A 7,553-nucleotide genomic window follows, 5' to 3' on the forward strand; every position below is an offset into this window, starting at 1 on the left:
GCTTTCATATGCACACTGTGAAACAGCTTGCTCTAAAACAAAAAGTAATCATTGTTTTGCTTTATTTGCTAAATCCTATAAGGAACTTTTTTGTTGACTTTTGTAGGGCTTCATGTCAACAAATGCAACAAAATGCGAAAAAGTGGCCAAAAAAGGGAACACAAACGTCTCAAAAGGAGACAAAAATGTTGGAATATGCGACAAAGGTAAAAAAAAACAATACAGTTTTATACACATTGACAAAAATGTCAGAGAAAGCTCCCAAAAAAATCAGAAATAGCATCACAATGATGAAAAAGGCAACATGCAGTAATACAGTCAAGATAGTTGGCTTTTTCAATGAAATAACAGCATGTCAGTGAACTAAACATGTCTGGCCCTTGATGTGATTCTCTTTTTCCAGTGTGGCCCTTCTTGGTTTAAAAAAATGCCAATAAAGCAGAACATGTTTTTCTCCCTTCCAAGAATGGCGTGTGGACTAGCCAGACCTTCCCCCGCTGCGTTGTGGAGGAAGGTCTGGCTACGCGAGGCAACTTAAGCCCCTTTAATAGAATAACCTGAACGTCTTGCTTTAAATAATGGAGGAACTCAGAATTTCCAAAGCAGCAGCATGTAGTAGAACTACTGTGCCTTTGAACATTTGGCTGGATATGCAACAAGCAGAGAAAAAGGCAAATCATCCTTTAAGATGAGGGACCGGAGCTTGTTGGCACACTGTGTACTCTTGTCGAGTTCTCCAAATGTATTTATCTATTAAGATTCAAGATCAAGAGAAGGCTTAAAGTATTGGGCGTAGAGTGGTTCCTCTTTTATCCCTGTAACACCTTTGATTAAAAACTTATTAGGCAGCAAAGGCACCCTGACACACTTACAATTTGCACCAGCTGTTGTCACTACATGCTGGCCCCAACTTGTATTTTTATTTATTATAATTTTTCAGTGGATTTTTTTGGGCTGAGATTTGATATTCGTAAGAGTAATTGCTACATCTTGGTGAAGAAATTCCAAGCATTTTTTTTCCTCTCTGTCTCTATATTTACTAAGATTTCATTTTTGTTTTGTGAGAACATAACTTATTTACGTGTGCATGTGTTCATAAATGAATTTCTTGTAATTTCACAGTTCCAAAATGGAAAGATGCATTGCAGCTCATTTAATTTATTCTTAAATATTCATGAGGAAACATGTTTAATTCGTCATGTCATGAGGGATCAATACCATAATAACTAATTTAACAAATAATTACCAGGTGTTGCTGGAATGACAAAGGCTGAATTTCATTTCTTTGTCTTACCCCTAGCCCTTGGTCTTACCCCTAGCCCTTTGTCTTAGCCCTACCCCTTTGTCTTAACCCTAGCCCTTTGTCTTACCCCTAGCCCTTGGTCTTAACCCTAGCCCTTGGTCTTACCCCTAGCCCTTGTTCTTACCCCTAGCCCTTGGTCTTACCCCTAGCTCTTGGTCTTAACCCTAGCCCTTGGTCTTAACCCTAGCCCTTGGTCTTAACCCTAGCCCTTGGTCTTACCCCTAGCCCTTGGCCCTCAAAACCAAGTGGTAAGGACTAGGGGTGAAAACATAGCCCTATGAAATGGGACACCATTTGGTTACGGTTACGTCACCATACAGCATTGATCACAACTTCCAAGATGCCGTCTGCAAGTGTGTGTGTTGATTGAGTGGGTTTTGACAACAGTGTCATATGCATTTATGTATTTTATTGATATTTTATGTTCACTTTGGCGGTGGTGCAGATGTTTTTATCTGTGTAGTACTTAGGTCTGTTTGCAATGCATATTTGTGTACACACTGCATGGTGTGTCGTATAACTGTCTCAGTTATTGCCGTTTCGAATGACACTGATGTTCAGAAACACTTTCTTTGTTAACAATCTGTCGTTGTTGCCCAATAAATTAAACATAACAGGCAAAAACATTACATAAAAATATATTTTATTACACAACCATTATTAGAACCATAACTTACATGTCACAAACATATTAAAAAGGAAGTTGAATTTATAAAACTAAAAAAGACCCAAGAATGACTTGCAACACAAGAAAAATAACAATTTAAAAGTTGGAAAATGTAATCTTTATGGAAACATGGGCAACATTCACTCTTAAGTTCGGTATTAATTTGGCTAAAGAAAATCAGAAAGTTTGGTCATTACCAGGCGTGGAAATGTTTAAAATAAATGTATTAATACCTTCACATTACAGATGCAGAAATGAAACGTCCATCACATCATGCTACTTGCTACCTGCTAAGTCTAAAAGTCTAAAATACATGCATGAAGTAAAATATATGACAATATAAAACCCAGCACAAAGGCTCACCTCTACATATGGGGTTTAAAAAGCCAGATAAATATCAGTCCAAAGATCAGCAAATCTGATATATTGATAGAGATGATTCTAGAGGGTTGAGACTACAACAGCAAGGACAAGTACAAACTGTAGAGGAGGCCCAATGGATTTATGGAATGGTGATATATTTACAATACATTCTGCCCGCTTCCATGGATCTCAAGCCTGAACCGATTCTAGCGAGAGAATGCCAAGAAATCAAAGGTTAATCCTCCATGTGAACCTTTTTGTACGTGATGTGTGTGAAGATGCATACACTGTGCGCCCACACACAGAGATTTCAAATGCGTTTGAGCGGTGATTGAGAATCATGTCTTTGAGTTTGCATGAAGCTGAGCTGAGCCAGTAGATCAGACCACCACTTCCCATCAGGAATCCCGGCTAATTCCAGGTGTGTACGGTGTAGGATTAAGAGGCACAAATTAGAGATCAGAAGAAATCTGACAAGGGAGGAGGAACAAAGCGGCAAATCAAATATGTCACCAATCCTGTTAACACTTCTGGGAGCTCCGGAGGAAAATCTAAAATGGTTTTGCTCCACTTGTCTCATGGACAGTCTCGCTAATAGCCACTCTTACATGAGCTGAAGTTGCCTTTCCTCCACCCTACTGTGACAGAAGAATCAAATGCCTCTGAACACCCTGGTGTGCCATGTGCCTGACACATACAAGCGCAATTATTCAGAGGCTCCAGCTCAGAATAAAGATCTCTATCTCTCTATGGTTCTTTCAGGTGTTTAAGTGTTTGCGTTTACGTTAATCACTGTGCACAGTGGTCAAGTGTGTAATTAGAAGGAGAAATTGACATGGTAACACCTAATTGTGCACATTTAGTGGACAGTATAAGTCGAGTTGTATCACCTTGAAAGCTCTGCAGCGCTTTTAACAACACACGGAGGTGAAACTGCCACTAATCTCAGCATGCTGATGAAAGAGCCTTTGTGAGAGGGCGACTAGGAGGGAGTATTGGAGAGTTTATTGAGCCGGTGATGCATTGAACTAATTAGCAGAAGTATTTTAGAGGAAATACATTGCTGGGGAATTCTCATCATCACTCGTGTCTCTGTCTCTGTAGTCAAATGAAGTGTTATCTGTCATGTAGCCAGTGTTCAGGACACTCATTATCACTCCAAAGTGATGGTCATGTTTGAAAATGACTGCAATTTTAATGCCTCCGTCCCACACGTAGGTTGAAAGGACTGCCGCATTGGCAATAGATCTCCAATTTACTGCCACTGGAGACGCTGGTTTCTCTTTCAATCATTCTCTCTGTCCTCTGTTTTTCCACCCTCCCAAAAACAACCCTACTCGTCCTTCTGTCTCCTGACCACAGCAATTTATGCACCGACGGTGGGGCGTCCGTGCCAATGCCAAGACAATTACGCCAACACCTCCTTTTCTAAAGGGTTGTACGAGTTCCAGATCTGGGTGTGCCTGGCGGGAGGGGGCCAGAGACGGGGCCAGCGCCGGGTGAAGGAGACACAGTTTGAGCATGCTAAAGATTTTCTGATGATCCACCAAAAGTTCGATAGCCGAGGACGCAGCCATGTGGCCTTAAACATACAAAGCGCTATTACAGAATCTTAGCCAAGCTCACTCAGGAAAAATGGGGCTGTGGAGGTGAAGCAGGGATCATTAAATGTGTCTGCTTCTGCTAATTCTCCCAAAACACAGCCAGAAAGGAGACAGTTCAAGGGAAAGAGAAATTAACAACTCACAAACATACATGACATAAAGCCTCAGAAGACCTCTCCTATTTGACCTCGAGTGAGTTTTTTTTTGTACACAAACTGAGTTTTTCAGATTACTAGAAGACCTCTTTATTGAGCGCTGCGGCTGAAGAGAAATAAAAGAATTCTCTTCATTATTTCTTTACCTGCAGAATGTCATAACATGTGTCATTTTCTTGCTCCTAAGAATTCATCAAGTTTCAAATTCAATCAGCTTTTACCTTCCACACATCTGTGTCACTTTCCATCAACTTAAACTGAATGCCACCATCTAATTGATAGTGATAGCCTCGTTTTTCAATTGAAGCATCGGCTTTTATTAAAAGTACTTGCCAGGAGACAAGTTAGAGTGCTGAATGAAATCAATCAGAGCTAGCGATGCTATAGTGAAACCTTCACTTTTAATGCAGGGAAAAACACCCATCTGTCTGGCAGCATGTAATGCATTCTTTGCAACAAATTACAAGAGTAAAACTATGAAAGATATTGTTTTATGGATCTACCACAAATTTGTAACAAGGGCTTACTTAAACTCTATACTGCAGATAAATGTGATGCATAGATGAATTATGCCTTGGGTGCTACTAAGCTACCCTACCATAAAAATATGCTTTCACTAGCAAGGAGTGCATCACAATCTAACACAGTCCCATTCCCATCCTGTCAAAGAATGATGCTTGGTCAGGTGTCTTGGGTGTTTGTTGACGCAAATAGTCTCCTTTAGCGTCACTTTTAAACGCGCTTTGTGGAGACTCTTGTTGTCAATATTTTACGCTCTGGGTCAGGACATACGTTCACCTGACATGCGGCACAAGAACGGCACACAAACCCCGGTCTGTTGGGGGAATTTCCTTTGTTCCTTGACCCATCCACCCCCCAACCAACCTTCCTAAGATGATTTTAAGTCTTTAATGCTAGTCTGTACCGTTGTCTTTCTAAATGCAACATCATTTCACAGCGCCGCGGTCGGGCTGCTGCTCTGCCTGGTACGTTCCCTACAGACGAGTTTTCCTCAATATCTGACGCTAAGAGACACGGACCAAGCGTCAGTATTTTACAAGTTGGGAGTGAGAACAGGTTACACAATCATATAATTTATAAAGCTTTAATGAGTAAATGAGTATTTATATATGTATATAATAAGTATGGGATGTTGATGATGGATGTGATAAAGGGGATGAATGTGAGGGTCCCCTAATACTGTATCTGAAGTCTCTTTTATATAGGCCTTAGTGGTCCCCTAATACTGTATCTGAAGTACCTTTTATATAGGCCTTAGTGGTCCCCTAATACTGTATCTGAAGTATCTTTTATATAGACCTTAGTGGTCTCCTAATACTGTATCTGACGTCTCTTTTCCAAAATTCAGCCTTTGTGCAGAATTACAGCCACTAGAGCCAGTCCCACAATGAGCTCTGCTTAGTCTGAGCCATTCCTGAGTCTGTAGCTATTGAGGGAGGAGGAGAGAGTGGGGTGCAAGGTAAATGGTGGGGGGGTGTCCTTGACCAACTGCTACTTTGCTCTTTGAAAGCCATGATGTCTTGTATGGGTGGACCAAATTATCTATATCTATATATCTATATATTTATGACCTCATAAGGGGCAAGGTTTTAGCTTGGTTGGTAGAGCTGATGCCCATATATAGAGGTTTACTCCTCAACATAGTGTTGCCCGGGTTTGGCTCCAACCTGTGGCCCTTTGCTGCATGTCATTCCCCCTCTCTCTTCCCTTCTATGTTAGGGTTTTGCTTTTCCTATTCATCCCTTCCTTGTGTTTCCTAGTTTTTCCCCTCCAAGCTGTTTCTGTCATCCTCTCTGTGTGTTGTGTGGGTGTGTCTTATCCTGGCTCGTCACCACCTGCAGTGCATTGCACCTGTGGCTCATCAACGCCTGCATCACACCTGTGACTCATCACTCATCACCCTGGCTGTTAAATACCCTGGTTCAACTTTCACTCGTCGCCAATTCGTCAGTTTACGTCAATTGGTATTTTGCTCCGGCCACTCAGTTGAGTTTGACTAGTGTTGTTGTTTTCTAACGACCTGTTCTCCATCTGCCACAGTTCACTTTGCGCTTGTATTTGCTGCTTGCCTGCCTGCTTGCTTGCTTGCTTGCTTGCCTGTCTAACATCACATAGACTCTCCTTCCTGGTTGCTCCTGACCACCAGCCTGTTTGTCCGCCCTGACTACTCCCCGGCTCACTCTGGTCCGGCTCACCTCTAACCTGGACTTCACCGCAACTCCCATCCGTTGGCTCTCCTTGTGCTTTCAAATAAACTCTGCCTATTCACTCTACCTTTGGTGTCCGCATCTGAATCCTTTCCCGTGTATCACAACATTTTTTGTAATCAGCTGTCCTGTCAATAAAGGCCTAAAATGCCCCTAAAAACATAAGGAAATAAATAAAAAGAAACTGAGAAGATGACCGGAATAGCTGGAATCAAACCATAAGAGCAGAATTTAAAGACCTCATATGCTAATTTTCAGGTTCATTATTGTATTTATAGGTTTAGAGGTTATAGCGGACTAGGTTTACGTGGTTTACTTTTCAAAAAACACCATATTTTTGTTGTAGTACACATTGCTGCAACCCCTCTTTTCCCCCTGTGTTTTAGCTATGGAGTGAGGCTTCTATTCCATCTTTTTTGGGAGTTAACAGCTAGGCGAGCATTATAACGTTCCTCATGGAAGTAAAGTCTGGACTTCAACAGAGCTGTTAGGAGTAGTTTGTGAGCAGTGTTTTCTGCTGGAGGTGGTAAGTCCCTCTGGTGGGGGGGGACTATGGGCTTTTTCACTTTTTAAACCTTCAACATGCACAAAAAGATATTTACTAGCCATGTTGGCAGGATGTTGCAAAAACAATCCGATCAGGACTGTTTTGTATTTTGAGTCCTATCATCTGCTGGCTTGACCCCTGTAAGGTGATTCTGAAACCAGTGGCGAACAAAGCGACCTGAAGCAGGGTTCAGTTTACGATGTTCTAAAGGTTTAATGAGAAACTCAAGGATATACAGGACATATTTTCCAGCAATCGCTACAGTCATTTATATGACGTGTAGTAAGATAAAAGTGTCAAGACAGGAAGGTGGATTATCCCAAGGTCTCCTCACACAGATAGGAAAACAGTGTTGAAATTTAGGATAAAAAAATAATACTGATGAGAACAACTTTCTTCAAACTTCTCACACAATATAATACATTATTTCCAACACAGTTGATCAAAACCTGGTTGATGGTTTGCAATTAAGTTCTTCTGTTGTGGCCGTAACACTGTCGGCCCTGTGGGCTGGCTCCTGATCTGCTTTATGACATCTCAATTAACCTCTGTAGTTTCTGCTGAATTCACTTTGGGTAATTCATTTCACTTTTCTGTTTTTACCTTATAGATAAGAAATATCTAAATGTTCAGAGTTTTTGGTTGATTTGTTTTGCATCATTTCCTCCGAGCTCCGACTGGACTTG

General features: G+C 41.3%; 1 long non-coding RNA gene across 1 annotated transcript; it reads left to right on the top strand.

The window, feature by feature from the left end:
• The first annotated feature begins 248 nt into the window (after positions 1-248).
• On the top strand, positions 249-6,110 carry LOC117951250. The gene is made up of 3 exons (XR_004658111.1): positions 249-417; positions 2,152-2,154; positions 6,100-6,110. It is a non-coding gene; the product is annotated as an uncharacterized LOC117951250 (long non-coding RNA).
• The last annotated feature ends 1,443 nt before the right edge of the window (positions 6,111-7,553 follow it).

This window comes from Etheostoma cragini, chromosome 10 (genome assembly GCF_013103735.1).
Source record: "Etheostoma cragini isolate CJK2018 chromosome 10, CSU_Ecrag_1.0, whole genome shotgun sequence".
NCBI classification, from domain to species: Eukaryota; Metazoa; Chordata; class Actinopteri; order Perciformes; family Percidae; genus Etheostoma; species Etheostoma cragini.